Source organism: Grus americana, chromosome 1, assembly GCF_028858705.1.
Source record: "Grus americana isolate bGruAme1 chromosome 1, bGruAme1.mat, whole genome shotgun sequence".
NCBI classification, from domain to species: Eukaryota; Metazoa; Chordata; class Aves; order Gruiformes; family Gruidae; genus Grus; species Grus americana.
Window position 1 is genome coordinate 73,497,898 of NC_072852.1, and position 18,877 is coordinate 73,516,774.

General features: G+C 42.0%; 1 protein-coding gene across 2 annotated transcripts in view; it reads left to right on the top strand.

The window, feature by feature from the left end:
• Positions 1 to 18,877, top strand: part of PDE3A (phosphodiesterase 3A) — a 277,695-nt gene that overhangs the window by 192,367 nt on the left and 66,451 nt on the right. The gene's annotated exons all lie outside the window — the stretch shown is intronic.

Consider the following 18,877-nt stretch of genomic DNA (forward strand, 5'->3'; position numbering starts at 1 on the left):
TGCTTAACGTGGATCAGCATGTTATGAGACCTTGACGTCACCATTTGCCTCATGTTGTCCACTTCATGACTCTGTGGTTAAAGTTTTGGGGCCACATGCAAAGCTCTTGCTAGTTTTCTCCTGTACCAGCTTTCCTGCTGCAAGAGACAAGATTTTTTCCTGTGGTCCATGTTTGACGCACCGTTGAAGGAAGAAACAGAAGGGAATTGGCAGTATTTACATTTAAGTTAATGAGCAAGGGCAATTCTTCTGATGCTACTTCCTGCTAGCAAGACAGTACTACGTAATCCTTTCATAAACCTAATTCAAGCTCTATCTTACTGTTACTTCACTTTTGTTTCTTTTTCCACTCCCCAAATTCTCTTTCTGGTGGTAAGGAACAGTCTTCTAATTACCTACTTATATTTACATCCATCCCGTTTGTTACAGTCCAACATTATCCTGTAGCATAAACCAGCCCCCTCTCTAGGGTATCTTAAAGAGCAAGCATATCGCCTCTCAGCCATCAGCCTGCTACGTTAGACAGGTTTTGCTTTTTCTAGTCTGCCCGTAGGTTATTTTCTTCCTTCCTCTAAAGGGTCTTTTCTGCATTTGCTGCAGTTAGCTAGAATTCAACATTCTGCATAAATTGGGTAGGAATTAGAGTCCGCCTAGGTATCTGATTAAAGGAAAGAACATAAATCAAGTATAAATCTTATTTTTTATCCTGTTGTAAAGCACGAGCCATTTAGTTCAACTTAGAGCGTAATTTTTTTCCTCTATGTGGTATTCCAAGAGACGTCTAATCTGAGCCTTGTTCAATGGCATAAAACTTCCCTGCACCTAGCAAAAAGGCTTTTTCTGCTTTATCTATTACGTTTTATTTTTGTGACTGCATTGCATCATTACCTTGTATTTTTTCGTGAATTGAATAGTGAACATGATCTTGACCATCTAAAAATGGAGAATCTTTGAATTTGGGCTGATGGAAAGCTCTTGTTGCTAGTCCCCAGGCGTATAGCCTTTAGCTGCACTACTGAGTTGTCTCCATTTCCATCACACCACCTCTCACGCAGTTTTTTGTTATGATGTCCCGGTTCTCTGTTGTGTGGGCATCACAAGAATGCTGTCATCAGCACGTGTCGTTTGCTGACTGTACTTCTTTTGAAGTCTCACTGATAAGAATATTAATTATGATCTTTCCTAAGACTGACCTGGCCTTTGAGAAATTAATTTTTGTTACTAATTACTCAGAATTTTTGTTGCTAATAGCCTCAGCAGCAGCAGCCAGACTAACAGTTTCCCATCTGATGTAGCTAACAGAAGCACCACAACTGTGAAAAAACAGAGTGTGTGATGTCAGTGGGGAAGAGGATGAGGGGACTCTGACGCTGAGTCTGTCTCTGCTGTCTGGAGGACTGTAGTGATAGAAGCAAATGTCACGCAGCTGCATACAGGTTAAGTTCTTCAGGGACAAATGATAGAAATGTACAGTCTAACCAGCAGGTTAACCTGCCATTTGTGGTGTGTATGATGAGCAAAGAGCAAGGCAGAGGTTGAGCAAAATGTTTTTAGTGAATAATTTGTATAGTTGCACAAAGGGAAAGAAAAGCAGAAGCCTTCTCCAGAGCTGTAGGAGATGGAGTAAATTGCCAAACATCTGTCTCTCTTGCCTGTATTACCTGATATATTGGAGCTGTTGGAGGAATCTACTGCTTAAATGCAATCAAGAATTGCATTTTGTTGGTTTATTTTTCTTATTACAACTTTGGTGTCAGTCTTGTAATCAAGCACTTACCCCGATGCTTTGCTAAGATATTCTTTCGTTTCTCCATCTGGTGTTTAAAGGGAAGGCAGGTGACACTTTCAAGTCTCAACTGGTGAGTGGCACAAATGATGGCTGCAGTCAAATAATTGTAGTGCCTTGTAACCCAGAACAAGTCGGGAACCTGCATTAAGAAGTGTTTCTTAGAGGCTTAGCAAGAGACTGACAGCACATTATGCCCATGATGTCAGATGACCTCATATCGTAACAGCTCATGACATACACTTTATGTATCTGAAAAAGGTGTTAGATCCCATCCCTTTCTCAGATGCGTGGGTTATCAGATATTGTGGGACAAATCTAGCAGTTAGGTGCAGATTTTCTTCTTCTCTGCTGTCAAACTGGAGTTTCTTCAGATATGCAGGTTTTATGAAAAATGTTTAATATATTTTCCATAGGTACATGAATAGACCATATATGTAGGTGCGTGGAAGGGATGTGGGTGTATGCCACATTTAAAAAGCCATCTTATATAATGCAAAAAAAAAAATATAATTAAAACATGAGAAAATGTATCATGTCTTTGTCACAAAAACCTTATTTCTGTTATTATTTGGGTCTGATATATCAGACAAATCTGCTCTGGAGAGCCAATTACAACTTTGGTGCGTGTCGTGCTGGGTTGTTTGGATCCAGGACTGGCCATGGAGAAAGCAGAAGCAGCATCTGTGCAGACCCTGTATTTTCAGCTCTGGAAAGTACTTCCTGACCATGAAACATGTCTGTACTGCAGAATTTTAAAACAAATTCTTATTTGTTGTTTGCTCCCTGATAATCAGTCCTTTGGAGAAGTGCAGATAGGTCTGCAGCTCCAGGTCTTCTGGCTTTCCAGCTAGTTCCATGACTCCTTTCTTAGTTTGAGCAGTTTTCTGAGAAGTAATGGCTTTAAAAAAAAATTTAAGTGATTAATTTTCTGTTGATTGAAACATTTTATTATCTTTTAGAAGGCAAGGCAGAAAGTATTAATCCTAGGAAAGAAAAACTGTTTTCTTTTGGAGCACAGAGTATTGATGAAGGAGAGAGAGCAGCTAGGCAGCACTCCTAGTGTAAATGTAATCATTTAGGTTTAGATGGCTTGCAATTACAGCTTAACCTAAATGGGTTGCTCTGCAGGCAGAAAATCTAATTAAACCTAATTAGTCAGAAATTTATGTTTCACATCCCGTATATACCCCAATTCCCTAATCTCTATCACTACTGTAAATCCAGTAAGAGTCAGCTGGACGAGAGAGGGCAGGGGTGGGCTGGCCAGGACAGGTAACTACTGATCTCCTATGGAAGCCTTTCCCTCTCCACTTTGAAAGGCATACCAAGCATTACCTCTCATGAAAACTGATGGTCATGTAAAGGAGTCTTGCCAGAACTGACATACATTTGGCTTTTATTTTGCTGTCAGATTTGGTTGAGAGCAGCCAAGGGTTTTCAGCTGTTCCAGTAGAGGGCTTCTGAGGGATGGACAGGAAGAGACCTACCACGTTATTAGCTTTATTTTGATAAAATACCACCAATGCATAAAAAGAGAAGGTGATATGCTGGACATTTTGTATCTATTAGACTGTTATGAATAACTGATGATATTTCCAGCCAAGGATACTTTGTTGAGACTAGAGCATTTCTTAGCCTGTTTCTGTAATTCTTTTTTGGTTGCTGTGTGTTGGAGTTTGTTGACATATGTAGGAGCATACAATACTTCTAAGAGTTCTCATTAATTGTGGATTAGCACGTATGTGTAATTATTGTCCTGATTACTTCCCTGATTGAGTGTAAAATGAATAATATACTCGGTAGCATGCATGTAAAATACACAAATTAAAGAACAGGATCTTAGGTCTTTCAGAAGTTTTGCACTTCCCGGCAGGAAGACGACTGAAAGAATACATTTCTTTTCTTTGATGTAGACACAGCATTAGTTGCTGCCACAGCAGATAAAAATTTCCTTTGACGTTCCCACTGAAATTAGATCACCTTTCCTCCCTCTGTTTTCTGATAAAATTAATACAATTACATTAGCATTAAAAAGAACAAAAGGCGCATATGACCACAGCAAGAGGCAAAACATATTTCAAAGCAGATACCATCTTTTGTGCTGCTTAAATGCTGCTGGACTCCATGTGAGCCCAAAATTGGGTATTGAATCATAAGATAAAGCATAAGTCTACATATCTAAATTATTTTATTGGAAATTGGAGTGATTTTTTTTTTAACTGTTTTCAAAGAGAGTTTGTGATCTGGCAGAGGTTCTGAGTGCTTAGATATCCACTGTCATTGTAGGGTGTGTTGGTTTTGGGGGATGCAGAGGAGGGCATTGTAAAGTTTTCCTGCATAGAATACATGCAGTACAGAAGAATCTGTTCCTCTGCCTCAATTTTGATCTCTCCCACCTCTGATTTGCTTAGCCTACCTACAAATCATAGAACTGTAGAATCATAGAATGGTGTGGGTTGGAAGGGAGCTTTAAAGGTCATCTAGTCTATTCCCCCTGCAATCAACAGGGACATCTTCAACTAGATCAGGTTGCTCAGAGCCCCGTCCAACCTGACCTTGAATGTTTCCAGGGATGGGGCAGCTACCACCTCTCTGGGCAGCCTGTTCCAGTGTTTCACCACCTTCATTGTAAAAAATTTCTTCCTTGTATCTAGTCTGAATCTACCCTCCTTTAGTTTAAAAACATTTCCCATTGTCCTATTGCAACAGACCCCGTTAAAAAGTCTGTCCTCATCTTTCTCATAAGCACCTTTAAGTACTGAAAGGCTGCAATAGGGTCTTCCTGGAGCGCTCTCTTCTCCAGGCTGAACCACCTCCCTTGACCTGCTGTTCACACCGCTTTTGATGCAGCTCAGGATACAGTTGGCTTTCTGGGCTGCGAGCGCACACTGCTGGCTCAGCTTTTCATGCACCAATACCTCCACGTCCTTCTCCGCAGGGCTGCTCTCAATCCCTTCATCCCTCAGCCTGTATTGATACTGAGGATTGCTGTGACTGAGGTGCAGGACCTTGCACTTGGCTTTGTTGAACCTCATGAGGTTCGCATGGGCCCACTTCTCGAGACTGTCTAGGCCCTTCTGGATGGCATTCTGTCCCTCAGGTGTGTCAACTGCACCACTCAGCTTGGTGTCGTTTGCAAACTTGCAGAAGGTGCACTCGCTCTCACTATGTCATTGATGAAGATATTAAACAGTACTGGTCCCAGTACAGACCCTTCAGGGACACCACTTGTCACTGGTCTCCGTCTGGACATTGAGCTGTTGACCACTACCCTCTGGATGCGACCATCCAATGATGTGCCTAGTCACTACTTGAGTTTCGGTGTGTGGGTTTCTGAAGTCTGGGGAGGTTTTTTGTTGTTAATGACTTCCAAACAGTGTAAAATTTCATGGTGAACATAACTAAAGAGTATAGGGGAGAAGGTGCAAAACAAATGATTTTGAATTGAGCTAGCACACTAGTAATTGTAAGATTAAATGGTTCTTCTAGTGTGGTATCTCTGTTTCCTTCCAAACTTAGCAAAGTCAACCTGTTTTGGAAAGACTATAGATTTTGGTAATACACTGATCTATAGATACAAGCAAATTAGCTTTGTGACGTGGTTTAGCCCCAGCTGGCAGCCGGGTGCCACGCACCACTCACTCCCCCCTCCCCCGGCGGGCTGGGGAGGAGAACGGAAAAACAACGGCAAAGCCTCGAGGGTTGGGGTAAGGGCAGGTTACTGGGACAGCAAGGGAGAGGGGAACAATCAACAACAGCACTGGTAACAGATATTCACAGTGGGTGACAACAGAGAACAATTTACCGATCCGACCGACGGACCGACCGGACGCTGAGCCCGTCCCGGAGCCACGCCGAACCCGCCCCTGCCCGACCAGCCCCTTTTATGGTGAGCGTGACGTCACACGGTATGGAATAGCCCCCGGCCAGCTCGGGTCACCTGTCCTGGCTCCTGGTGAAATTACCTCTGTCCTCGCCAGAACCAGGACACTTTGATATTGGGAATAGTTCAGCCAATACTGAAGTAGGCAGATATCTTCAATAACACATCCTGTTTCTCAGCTCACCTGGCTTGTGTGCTTCTGGTAACTGAGAGATCTTTCCTGGTTAGCTTTGGTATCCCTGTACCACGCTACATCACTCCATAAGCATTGCAGTTAAACCACCCAGCATCTGTGTTTTACGGCAAGGGTCAGTGGCCTTGATGATCTGTAACTGCTCAACTGTTTACTTGCTTTTGGGTTTTGAGGTTTTTTTCCCCCTTGTCTCTGAGACAGTTGGAAAAAGATTACTAAAATTCAACTGTTTTGATGTGAGGGAGACCCTAGGTGCAGTGGCTATAGTTCAGAGAAGATAGAGCAAATTCTATTTCAAAAACAAACAAAAAACCCTCTCCACACAGCTAAAATCAAAAAAGCAGCACAATTTGGCAGGGTAAGTGCAGAGGCCTCAAGTTACAGAGAGACGAGGCTGTTTCTGTCGTGCCACATGAAGAACAAAGTGCTTGTGTGAGCTCCTGAGCAGCTGGGGTAGCAGGGAGACGAGGGGAGGTGGCGGCAAGTCTGCTCAGGCGAGTAAACCTGCCCCAGCGCCTCGAGCCCAGGACTGGGGCACTGTGGAAACTCCATCCTTGTGCTGATTGACATAAACACTTTCCCTCTTGCTTGAGATCAAAGCGTCTTGTCTTGGCACCATAATGAAATAGTTCGATACTGTACAATGTGGAAACTCCACGTCTCTAAACACCCTATGCAGAAAACTGCACCGGGCGGATTGCTTTTCTGCTCTGCTGCAGTGTCAGCTACTGTCTCAGCATTAGCTAAATGTGCAGCTCATGTCAGAGGAGTGACTGACGGCTCCTTGAAAAGCGCTCCTGACCCAACTGGCCTGCTTTCTCTTTCTGCGTTCTCTTGCATGGACACAAAAAAGTCCTCTGGATGAGTGAGCCAGATTTAATCCTGCCTGTAAACTATTACCAACGCTGCCTCCGTAGCCAGCTGCAGAGTGTTTATCACCGATGAAGCTGTGGGAGCAGAAAGAAAGCTGCCTTTGATTTACCAGTCTCAGATGACGTAGCAAAGATGTCAGGAAAATCATTTAAGGACCTCTTAACTGACCAGAGTTATTGAGTTTGTAGCAAACTAGGAATGGTATGATGTCGTTTTGGCACTGCTCCTTTTCCCATGGTACATGTGTTGTAACCCTGTTTGGAAAGTGTCTGTGTTTTGCATGTCAATGTGCTAATCAAGTTTTAGGTAAACGAAGACACAAAAGACTTAGTGCTTCAGTACTTTTCTCAAAAAGCTCAATTCCAGCTGCATGCAAAAATATTTTCTTGTATATAAATCTTCTTTACCATAACAGAATTTGTGAAGCACAAAATAATTTTCCTTATGTTGTTTGTTTGGATTTTATTTTTTTTTCTGCATTATTTCTGAGGAGGAGGAATGCCAAAGAGTTTGTGTGCTTTCATGTGTATGAGTCAGTGACTGAATGCATGTTTTATTCATCTCCTCGTTTTCAGACTGGAGCTATTGCGGCACCCGGCAGGCATGACTCAGGTGAATCTGTGCCACTGTCAAAGTAATCTGGTGTTTCTTACCAAACCCTTTGCCCCATCTGACTGCACTTGTGGCTGAAGTCACTGTGTAGCTTGGTTTTTTAAAAATGTTTACGTTATTTGTGGAGCTTCCCCCGCACCCCAAAAAAATAAATTTAAAAAAAAAAAAAAAAGGCTGAAATAGAAAGCAACCAAGACCAAGGAGGAGGTAATGCTGAGACAGGAAACACTGTTTTCCAGAGGAGCCTCGACAGAAATGGAAGAGGAAAAAGAATTACAATATCCCTCCACCTCATCTTCCTGCCAGTTCAGGATTCATCTGTGTGGGTTATCCTGTGCCACCCTCCAGTGAGACAGCAGTGAAAGTGAGCGGTGTAGCTGTCAGATGTCTTCCACCCCCTTCTTCTTCTCTTAGCTTGGATTTAAATATTTTGAAGGTTAATACACTTAAATTCACGCACTGATTTTAACAGGAAACCCGAGTTTGTGGGCTTCAATGTAAATCATTAGAATGCCAAATAACTGAGGTTAAATTTTTGAATGGTTGTTTATGCCAACAATTTATAAGAGTGGAGGAAATAAACCTTTTCTGAACAGCTTTCCTAACAGAAAGTGTGACTTAAGCCAACAGAAATGTGCAAATATATAGCTTAGTGCCAAAACTGCCTTACATGAATTAGATTTATTATACACCAGACAGAAAGAAATTCAAACATTCGCTTCAGCCCTCGTTCTGTGTGGAGATTTGAGTATGGGGGGGTGCAATCTGTGCAAGATAAACTGCTTGGGAAATTAAACTTTGTAAGAACCCCCCCACCCGTGACATTTTTTGCAGTCAGGCTCATGATCTGCTGTCATTAGAGTGCAAGTGAACTTCCTGAACTCTGACATTGCAACTCTGCTCAGTGTCACAGCTACAGTACGTCAAGCTCGCAACAAAATAAACCTTCCACCGGAAATGGCTTCTCTTTGAAGTTCCGAAAGTTGCTCTAGTCTCGGTTTTAAAAAAGCAATCTCATATATCAAATACACTGAAAAGTTATTTCAAGCTACTTCTCTATGATAAAGCACTATGGTTTGGCCACTGCTGTAAGTGAAGATGTGTTCATTGCATTCCAGGCTTTGCCAGTGCTTTATTTATGGCTTGCTCCCTTCTTTTTTTATTTTTAATAAGTGTTGGTAAAATTTGTCACATTGCTCCATGCTAAAGATTTCAATACAGTGGTAAGTTAAATTTAAAACTCTTCACAATGATATATGTGCTAGATTGGCTAGCACAGCGGAGAACACAGGGATTCGCAAAAAAGCAAGTTCACAAATGTGAATTAGCTATACTTTGTCAGAAATAATTTTGTCTTGATGAACTTGGAAAATTAAAGCAGTAATGGCAGAGCTCAGCTACAGCGTGTTTCTACACAAGCTAACGCTGGACATGATGACAGAGCCCTCACTTGCAGTGGCCCCAATTTAGTGAGATACTTGACTGTAAGCACGGTTATAGTTTGAAGTCTGCACATGGCTTCTCGGCGGTTTCCCATTTACCTTGAAATCCTTTCTCTCTCGCTGTGGCGATAGCGAAAATGTGGCTAAAGCAAAGTTTTAGTTATCTTATTGAGGTACACTGCCAGCAGTGAAAAGTGTGTTCCCTTGAAAAAATTATGATGGTGCACGCTATGCTCAGGTCTCTGAAGGCTGCTATAAAGGTGTTAAAAGACCTTAGCCTGAGAACCAAATTTGGTAATACCATTATGAATTAACTCACTAATGAAGTAAACACCTGCTTTAAAAAACTTGCCGGAATGGAACTTGTGTAACTCATTTTTTCCTCCTTGGCGTCTTTTTGAAGAGGGTAAGGTGATGGTCCCTCAGTGATCCACAACTTTGCATGGCTATTAATGTCAGTAATCAAATGACCTGTAATTTCTTACTGTCATTCATCCTAGTACAAAGATTTTACCAGGAGCCTTTGTCATTTTTATTCTTCCCAGGATATTAACATTTTTGCATTTTTAGTCTAGTGGAAAAGTTTTGTTGGCTTGTTTGCTAATCGCCTTTAAAAACGTGAGCATAGCACCTGCATTGTAAACCTTTGGTTGAGTTTCTGACTGTGCTTTATAGTGGTGTCATAAAACTTTGCGAAACTGTCCTCAGATGAGGATGCCCATCCTTTGGAGGCAGCCGGCGAGGGCTCCACGGGACCCATGCGTGCACTTGATAAGCGCGGTGCTCTCTGCTTCACGAGTGTGATAAAAGGGGACCTTGCAAACGTTTTAGGCATCAGTGCGTGAGGCCAGGATTTCCATATTTTGCCTTCCCTCGCCGGGTCTGCAGTGGCTGCCCGGATTGTGTCAAGGCCACATTCTTTCCACTGCCAGAGGTGTTTACGGCGCTATCAGCTGTGAATTGGGAAACGCAGAGCTCTCGGCAAGGGGCTGGCACACAAACAGGAAGGGAGAAATCATCTCAAATGGCATGACCGCATGGATGTCCTTGGGTTTATATTAATTTTTTGATGAGCACCTCGGTATTCAATTCAGAAGTCTAAAAACATTTTAAAAGCCTTTCAGTTAAGGTATGATTCAGAGTTTGCAAGGACCAGACTAATGCAGGTTAAACAAGGCCTGGCTCCCCACCACCTCACGCACACAGAGGCTACCTAAGAAATGAAAGCAATTAATGTAAAATTGGGTCTGTGTTTGTATGCTGTTATCAGAAGATCAACTGAATTACTCCCCATGAGTCCACCTAGCTTACAGAGGCCCCTCAGGGCAGCCGGTCACCTGCCAACCTGCCATGTCGTATTTATTCCAGTGATGGCCGGACTGAAACTTTCCAGCCCCAGCTGGGCCTCTGTGGGTTTTGGCTTGCTCAACTCTAGTCTCCAAACTGAAATACGGAAGAATCTCCAAGAAAGAGCAACCTCTGGGAGGGCAGCAAAGAGGCAAGTGACGTCCTCAGGGTCTGAGTATTTACTTCATGTTGGGAGACCACTAGTTTTGGGTGTTGCATTAGCTGGAACAGTAGATGAATTGGCCCAAATAAAGTTTCAGGTCTTCCTGGCAGGGAAGTGTGTAACACTGAAGAGAGAGAGAGATGACTTGCTTGAAAAGCAGAACTGTGCAACTGGAAAATGGGAAATAGCAATAGGAAATGCTATCTGTACAAGAATAAACAAATATTTGTAGATGAGAATCTGCAAGTGGCACTGGTTTCCTCTCACACTACTTACTGTTGTCAAAGTAACGGTCTCCCTTTGAGTAAGTTACGTTTAACACATGCATATTACAGTGAACATCAGTGTCTGAATAATCCTCACAAGCCTTGAGAATGAGATTCATTTCAGAATCCTGAATTTTTGGCTCTCTGTCTGGACTTTGTGTTAATTAGGAGCTGAAAGTTCATTAGAGTGGAGCTTCTGAAGGTCTCCCTGGGAAGTGTCACAACAGCCATTTCTTCTCTTAGCTGAGGAGCTCCACGATTTGCAACAGCTTCAGAAGGTGAAGCTCATGCACTTCTCATGGGGAGGCTGGCTTTCTTTAGAGTTAAAGATTGGAATGGATGGAGAGGCATCCTGCTGCTTTTGAAGATAACACAATCCTCTGGATGACCATCTAGGTACAGCGGCTGTATTTCTCAGGAGTTCATTGAAGTATTAGCCTGGAACCAGTGAAAGAAGGTATCAAAATTTCTTATTTATTGCTGAAAGTAAGCTCTACTGGAGATTGCTCTAAGCAGAATCACTGAGTGGGATTTAGTTGTGAAGCCTGAAAACTGTTTATATTTAAAACAGACATGACATGATGCAGACCTGAGAGATAGGAGGAGAATTCAGAAAATCTCTGTCTCGTCTGTCACCTTTGTAGCTTCAAGTTTATTCTCCTACAGCTTCAAGTGGAGGCTTAATACCCATAAAATTCTGGAAGGATGGTTTTGTTGTTTATGTACTTTATGAAGTCAATAAAGAAATGTTAAGCAGAAGTGATTATACCTGAAATGGCAGCAGGGAAATAGCTATATCTCTTCTCCATCCTCTGATTCATTCCTATGTCAGGATTTACGACTAACTCAATTAAACACACACTTTGCTCGTAATTGCCCGTGTGCTAGCAGAAAGTAGTTGTCGGGGGTTTTGTTCATTTCTGGGTTGGCTGCCTGAGAACATAAGGATTTGGGGAGAAACTGTGGAATTACCCATAAATTTTCTTAATTGAATTGAGCATAAGCTTTCAAGCTTAAGATGCGAACAAGGAAAACTCCAGTTTCCAGGCACAGCTGTCTCATTGCAGTTATTTACACAGTGCTGCTTTGACTTGCTGTTAAAAAAATTACACTGAGGCAGAGATTAGGAAGAGCGGTTTTGTAAGCAAAAATGCCTTGTTTTCATTCAGTAAGAGGAGACGTGGTAAAGGAGAGAGAAAGGGGAGGGGGGGAAGCAGGGGAAAGAAAAAGGACTCTTACTTCTGGCAGGCCTGCATATGTCACTCAGTGAGACCTTGATCCTGTAGAGCCTTAGGAATATACTTTATGGTACACCACTTCAGTGAGACAATTCAGAGCATCTAACATACGTGGCCCTAGGTGGCACCTCCCTTTGTGGTTCATCTTGCATGGTTCCGGGTCCTCATCTGTTGAGAAATAGTATTGCAGGGGACTGAGTTTCTGTCTCAGAGCTACTATAAAATTTCTCATCCCTTATTAAAAGTAACTCAGAAGCTCCTCACTTCAGGGTTTAAATGTGGCACATGGAGGACACATCCGTCATTTTAATGTTTGTTTTAGAGTGGCGTATTGTTGCCCTTTTCTGCATTTTGATGTGAATTATTAACAGAGATCAGAAATAATGGAAGAAGTCTTTGCTAACAGCAAAATGTGCTTTAATACAAAAAGATGCCTGCTTAGTCTGCATGCATGTGCGTTGATAGTACTATTTTAGCTCATCGTGGAAAAGGCAACTTACATTGCGGACTTAAAATGTTGGCATTTTACATGAATATTTGGGGTTTTTTTCCTGTGTCCAGTGGCATGTAATGCACAGCAGCAATATTGTGCCTTCTATTAAACATAATATAAAATTAGTAGTTGCAGCTTATAATATTATCCCTTCAGGATTTGAACGTCATTTTTACAGGTCATTTATCTCTTGTCATCATGAAATATTTATGTGAGATTTTACTTCAAATAGTACAGAACTTCTTTCATTGTGTTCCAAATCAATGTGCAAGAAATCTAGTCAAAGTAGCCCAAATGAGTGGTGCATCTTCTGTACTCTGTAAAGTTACCAGTGTGTTGCTGGAAGTTTTCTAGATTCCCTGTAGTCTACACCAAGATTTGTTCCTCGCGTACAAACTTTCGGCAACCTGACAAGGCAAACCTGACAAGGCAAAATAACGGAGAGGATATAGTGCGTGTTGCTTGATGCTTGGTAGCGGTCTCTGAAACCGGGGTGCAAGGGAACCCATGGCTGATCAGCAGTATAAAATAGAGGAAAGAGGTTATAGTTGCCTTCTCTGTGTGCTTCAGGACTCGTCAATGGAGAGAGTACCACAAGGTGACAGACTCCTGCTTTCTGCCAAATCAGGGATTAGATGCACAGTGTTCTTCCTTACCCCGTGTGCTCACAACTGTTCCCTTCCCTGAAAACTTCAGAGACTTAAGTGGTTATTTTGGAAACCTTCAGTAGCTTAAGGAGAGCAAGAGACCCCTTTTTTCAAGGAGGTCTGCATAGGCAGGAGAGGGAGAAGACAGTGCATTTGCCTGCACTTCTTTCTGCAGAATTACGAGTCTGTGGGCTGACAGCGCTGCTGCAGGTTTTTAGTAACACCAGCCTGAAGTGCACACGCACCGTGGCAGGCTGCATTCCTCCCCCTCCCGCCCAAGGCTTTTGCTTTTTTGGGGGAGGTGGTGGTTGTTTTTCTGCGCCTGCTGACGTCAACAAAATTGCCAGATGGCATTTCAATGCTTTGCAAAGAGACAGGAGCCTTTTATTACCGGAGTCACGTGGATCCCCATTCATTTGCATTCCCAGAAGTGGTCTAAAGCTTTTGCTCGCTGTATAGGCAAAGAGTGCTCAGCACCTCCCCAAGACCCAGAGGGCCTTCTCTGGGATATTGTTACCGTAAGTGAATCCTATAAGACTCATGCATAGATGAAGGTTTTGCTACACATTCATTTGGCTACCAAATATTGAAAGCTTTGCATAGGTTTTGTGGGTTTCTTTTTAAAATGACAAAGGAACTGTGAACTTAGGGTAATAAACAGACCTACAGCTTAGCTCTGAGAAGGTTACTTGTAGTCTCTCAGATCCAGGTGACTCAGTAGCTTGCAGAACAAACGTGCAAGTCCAACGCTGTGACAAATATTAGCAGAGAAAAGGAGCTATCTGGGTTTGGATTTGGAAGCTTTCAGGCTCTAACGTTAGAGCTGTACTGTGACATGATCAATGCTTTGAAATGGAATGTAGTCCCTTTATACCCCTGAACAGATGAGTGGGAACTTGGTACCAGATGCACAAGATTAAACCAATTTACTTTGCTGTGCTTGAGCCATCCCTGCAGCAGCTGGGCAGGCGACATGGCAATGCTCGAAGGCCAGAACAATCTCCTACTGATGTGGTAACTCCAACCGTAGCCCTTGTCTAGCAGCTAACCCAGAAGAGAAAGAGCTTGTGATTAGATTTTCAGTGGACTGAGACCTTGGAGAAGTGATCCTGGATGAACCTGCAAAGCCCGCAGGGGAACACACAGATGCTGGAGAGGGAAAAGCCAGATATAGTTTGGGGAGCACAAGGCAGTGGAAACCTTCTGTTTCTTGCAGGTTATGAAGCTAGTCCTTGGACTAGTTTCTCAGGTCAAAGGGGAGAGAAATGCATTTCTGTCTGAGAATGCAAGGCGGGAGCACTCTTTATTTTTCCTTGAAGCAAACACAAGGTACCTTGGCTGGAACACACGGGCTCTGTGGTGATGCAGAAAGGAGGCAAAGTCGTCTGGTTTAGACTCCTACATCACATTTAAAACTAAAGCTCCCCTAAACCTATATGAGATTACTACAGGCTCCAGAATGAGAAATAATCTTGGCTCACAAACCAGCTTAGATTTCTACCAATTTCAGCTTTCAAACGTGCCCCTGTGGTGCCTCCTTGCTCAGAGTGCACTGCAGTGACAAAGATGTGCGTAAGTTACCAAGGGCCATCTGTCTGAAAAAAAATATGGGGCAACATAACCCTATGATCTTTCCAAGTGTGAATATTTTATGGCTTAACAAAGTGCTATTGAAAGGCATGCAACAAGCAGCATCACATACTCCCCTCTCCTGCTTGATAAGCCATGTGTTAATATTGCTTACCCTTGTCTTACCAATTTTCCAGCTGTATGACATGCACTAAGTTCTGGTGATTTATCATGGTATTCTGTGTATGTTAAGCATTGCTGCAATTCACATGGTGTTAAGTGGTTACAGAAGAACACACAAATAAATATAATGAATTATTGGACTCTTTAAATTTGGTACCATTATATTCATGACTAGGAAGTGGAGAAATTATTTTAAGCTGGCTCAGAGCAGACTGGTTGATGTTGCGGAGTACGAAGAGTAATAACCAACTTGACCCTGCTTTCATAACTCCATTCTTCAGCTGGGGGAAGAAAGAGTACAGTTTCTTTAGGGCTGGCGTCTTAGGGAAACTTATTGCTCACGCTGTGCTCCGATACCTAATTTAATTTCACAGGGGAGTAGCGATTGGCGTTCACATCGTGATTCACAGATCATGGAACAGGAAGCAGCTTGTCAACTTCTAGGGAGCTGAAAGGGGGGAGAGCTGCTTAGAGAAAAACAAAAATCTGTTTTGTGAGGGAATTCGGCTCGTGAGCACAGCAGGCAGACTTCAGTTTTGCTCTGACTCCCACTGAAGTTAGAGGAGTCACTCTGTAGATTAATTTGCCCCTCAGTTTGTCAATTCGTAGAGGCTCGAGTGCAGATGAGTCCTTTGGTGGATTAAGAAAAGAAAAGAAAAGAAAAGAAAAGACCAAACAAAAGAAACCAAATAGCACTCTTTCCTAATCTAGGATGAGAGTCTTTTGAGACTTCAATTTCAATGTGCCTTTTCTGTACTTCCATCCCAAATTAGCTGTATTCTAGATTTGCTTCCATAGCCTCTGTAGGTTTGCACCTAATTGCAAATGGGTTGCTGAATACTTTGTATCCTTTTTGCAAATCACATCAACAAACCTAAAGAAAACATGCTTACACCAATATGCACGTGTAAACATTGTCTTTGTGTGTGTGTGTGCTGATGTTTCATTATTAGCATTTTTTGCAATATTCTCTCATTTTCTCTCTTCCATTATTATTTGTATGTGGATACTCTCAGCAGATTTATTAAAAAAAAGTACAATAATCTTCAACCAAATTTAAGGAATACTTTCATACGAAACACTGCACAATTGTAGATGGAGTTTAGCATCTTCAGCAGCTCTGGTAGCAGACAGAAATAAAAAATGCAGAAGAGGGGCATGTATGTGTTAACCTTATATGTTTGACTTATTTCTCTGAAAGCAATTCTGCTTTCTTAATACAGTTGTCAAGTGCTACAGGTATTGCTGGGGAGCTTTGTGTTCCTACAGAAATGTCTGTTCTGCTGTGGAATATTTTAGTATGAGGGTCAGTTCAAAATGTTATGAGATTCGCTCCACCTCCCCCAGATAGAGTAATTTCTTTGTTGTTTGTACAAGATTTCAAGATCATTGGAAAGAATGCAAACAGCGAGAGACTACTGGGCTAATATATAAAAAACATGGATGAAGATCTTCTTCCTCCCAAATTGAGGTAGCATTTCATGTGTACAGCAGTGTTACAGTTTCGATTTGAAGGAAGAATAGTGCCATCTGGTGATCCCTGGGAAAAAGCTTTTCAGCACCTAAAGCTGCAGGATCGTAATGCGCTGCATTAAAAGTTCCGCTCAGTTGTACGATTGCTGTTATGTTATACCCTTTCCTGAAGCACTGAGTCACTTTAAGCGGTTTCCTAGCATTAGGTATCCTAAGTAGTGTGCTCATTTGTGGAAGTATTTGTGCTCAAGACATGAATATGTGTTCAGAGTAGCCATTCTGTAATTTTCTCGCTAGCATCCCCTGCTATGAAGCTCTCATCCCCTTTTCCTGTTGTGATTTTCGCTTCTGCAGCTGGATGTCCTCATAGCTGTGCTTCGTACACCCCTCTCCTGCCCTCTTCCCTCTTCCTGTGCCGTTGACCCCGTGAGACACTAGCAGACCATCTGGGAGGCAGTAACCCTTAGAAAGATGAGTGATATTCTGGGCTTTCTTGCTCCATCCCGCTGGGAACACCCAGCCTGCATCGCTTGGTTTATAAGCAAGAAGGTGGCTCCATTCCAGCAGAAGACCTGCGCTCTGATCTTTCTCATTATGTTCTCGTCAGTAATGAAGGGCTGGTGTCCCCATCAGCACCGATGCTGCCGCTGCCCGCGGGGAAGCAGAGTGCAGCCTGCTGCTCTGGAGCCATGCGGGGTTTTGCATGGCTGTCAACTTGGTGCAGGGAGAAAAGGTTGTGTTATGTTAAAGGTGGATTCATACATTGTTTATAAAGAGCTAAACGAACATCATTTTACAAGCACAAATAGTTATGTGTGTGGTTAAAATTCTGCCAATGAAGAGGTTTTATTTAAAATAATTTATTGCGTGCACTTGGTGAAGTGTCCTTTAACTGGTTCTCATTTAGGCTGATCACATAAGCAAGCCCTTAAAGCAGAGTAGAAACCCCTAAATTATATGTAGAGTCAGAACATGATTTCATCTTTTTTGACTGGTTACTAAGTACACCCAATTCCACACAGATCAGGCTTCAGAGTTAAATATGAAGTCCTATTTGTAACTTGTCTGTTTGTTTTTAGCTGGCACGGGCTCATATGGTTCTCTTTATACACAAAGGATTAGCTAGTCTTTAGAGACAGCTTTTGATTTGCATTTTCTTCTCTGTTTAAAAAAAGGCCAACTAAATATTAATTCCTTTCTTTCCAATTAACTCCCCCCCCCCCATTTAAACTAGGCTATTAACATTTTTAAGTGTGAGGTATATTACTATGGCTCTGTATAGAATTGGATCATTATCTAGTTAGTTATGGCTTAAAGGCATATGTGTATCATGTCAGAGAAATCCCATCCTAATTGAAGGCATCTTTCCTAAAAAACAGAACAAAGTGGGACCTCATCACGCTGCTTTCTTGTGCCACCTTGATTTTATTGACAGGAAATCCAACGCATGTCTTTGATCTGCCAGTGAAGATAAAAAGGGCAAGTGGATAAAGCGTTGTGCGTGTTTAATTTGGTTGGGTATTTCATTTTGTTGTAATATCATGTAGAAGGTTTCAGCTTTACTCTCTACAGAATTGTAGCTTGCATCAAAAGAGGAAATGGATACAAATAAATTTGTAGTCAGATAAAGGGTAGTCTTCACATTACTGGCAAAATGCCAGCGTGTAGCACAGAGTGAGAATTACCCATATACATTTTCTGCTCTGTGTTAGCATTTTGCTAGGAATGACAGTAATTAAAAGAACAAATAATTTAACTGAAGTAATTCTTCTTTCTAAGATTGCTTCCTAATGTTATTGCCAAAAATCTCACCAAATGCATTAGGAGCAGAAGAGGGATATATAGAGAGAATGGATGAGTAAATTTTATTTAGTTAGTTAGTACTTTGATAGGTTAAATAGGGTATCTGGGGCCACTTGTAACATTCAGATAGAAGCAGTCAGGGAGACAATACAGAAGTAGGACGACTGAATCCATATGCTTCATCAGCTGATTTGTCAGAGCACCTTATGGCAAACAATTTTGCTTGTGGGTTTGTTTCAATTTGTTAACAAATATGTTTACATAAAACATTGCAATGAGAGATGTGTGTGACTCTTCAACAAGGTCAGTGGTATGAAGCCAAGCATTTTCTTGTGATTAAAGTGGTCTTTTATCTTTGTTATTCTGAGTTTAACCTCCCAAACCTAAAGTGACTATGGGGGGAGACCTTTAACTTCAATATCCTGCATTAGGTCGCCAGTGTTAGCAAACCCGAATATTGAAGTCATCTCCAGAGTCTAATCCATTATAGATCAGTCCTGTTTAAATCAACAATGAGCCTCTGACCGCGAGAGATGCACTAAGCCTCTGCAGAAGTCTGATGCAGCAAAAAATGCAAATGTGGGCACCAGGCTGTTCTGCAGGACAAGAAGTAACAACCTTTTTGAAAAAAAGAGTAACTTTGTTTCAGCATTTTCGAAGTGAAGATATAAGTTTTGCAAAGTTGACATGACTTCTTGTTCCTGTCTTTTAATAAAAATGCTTTAAAATTGCTGAACCAAAGCCAAAACAAGCCCTTTCAGTTGCCAGAAATTCCAAACCCAATAATTTTTCTGTCAGACTACAAAATATTTTTGGTGTTCGGCTAAAGTTCTCAATACACTGGTAATCCTTGAAGGCAGGAAAGGCACAGAGGTATTGAGCTGCCTAGTTTGAACCGCTGTT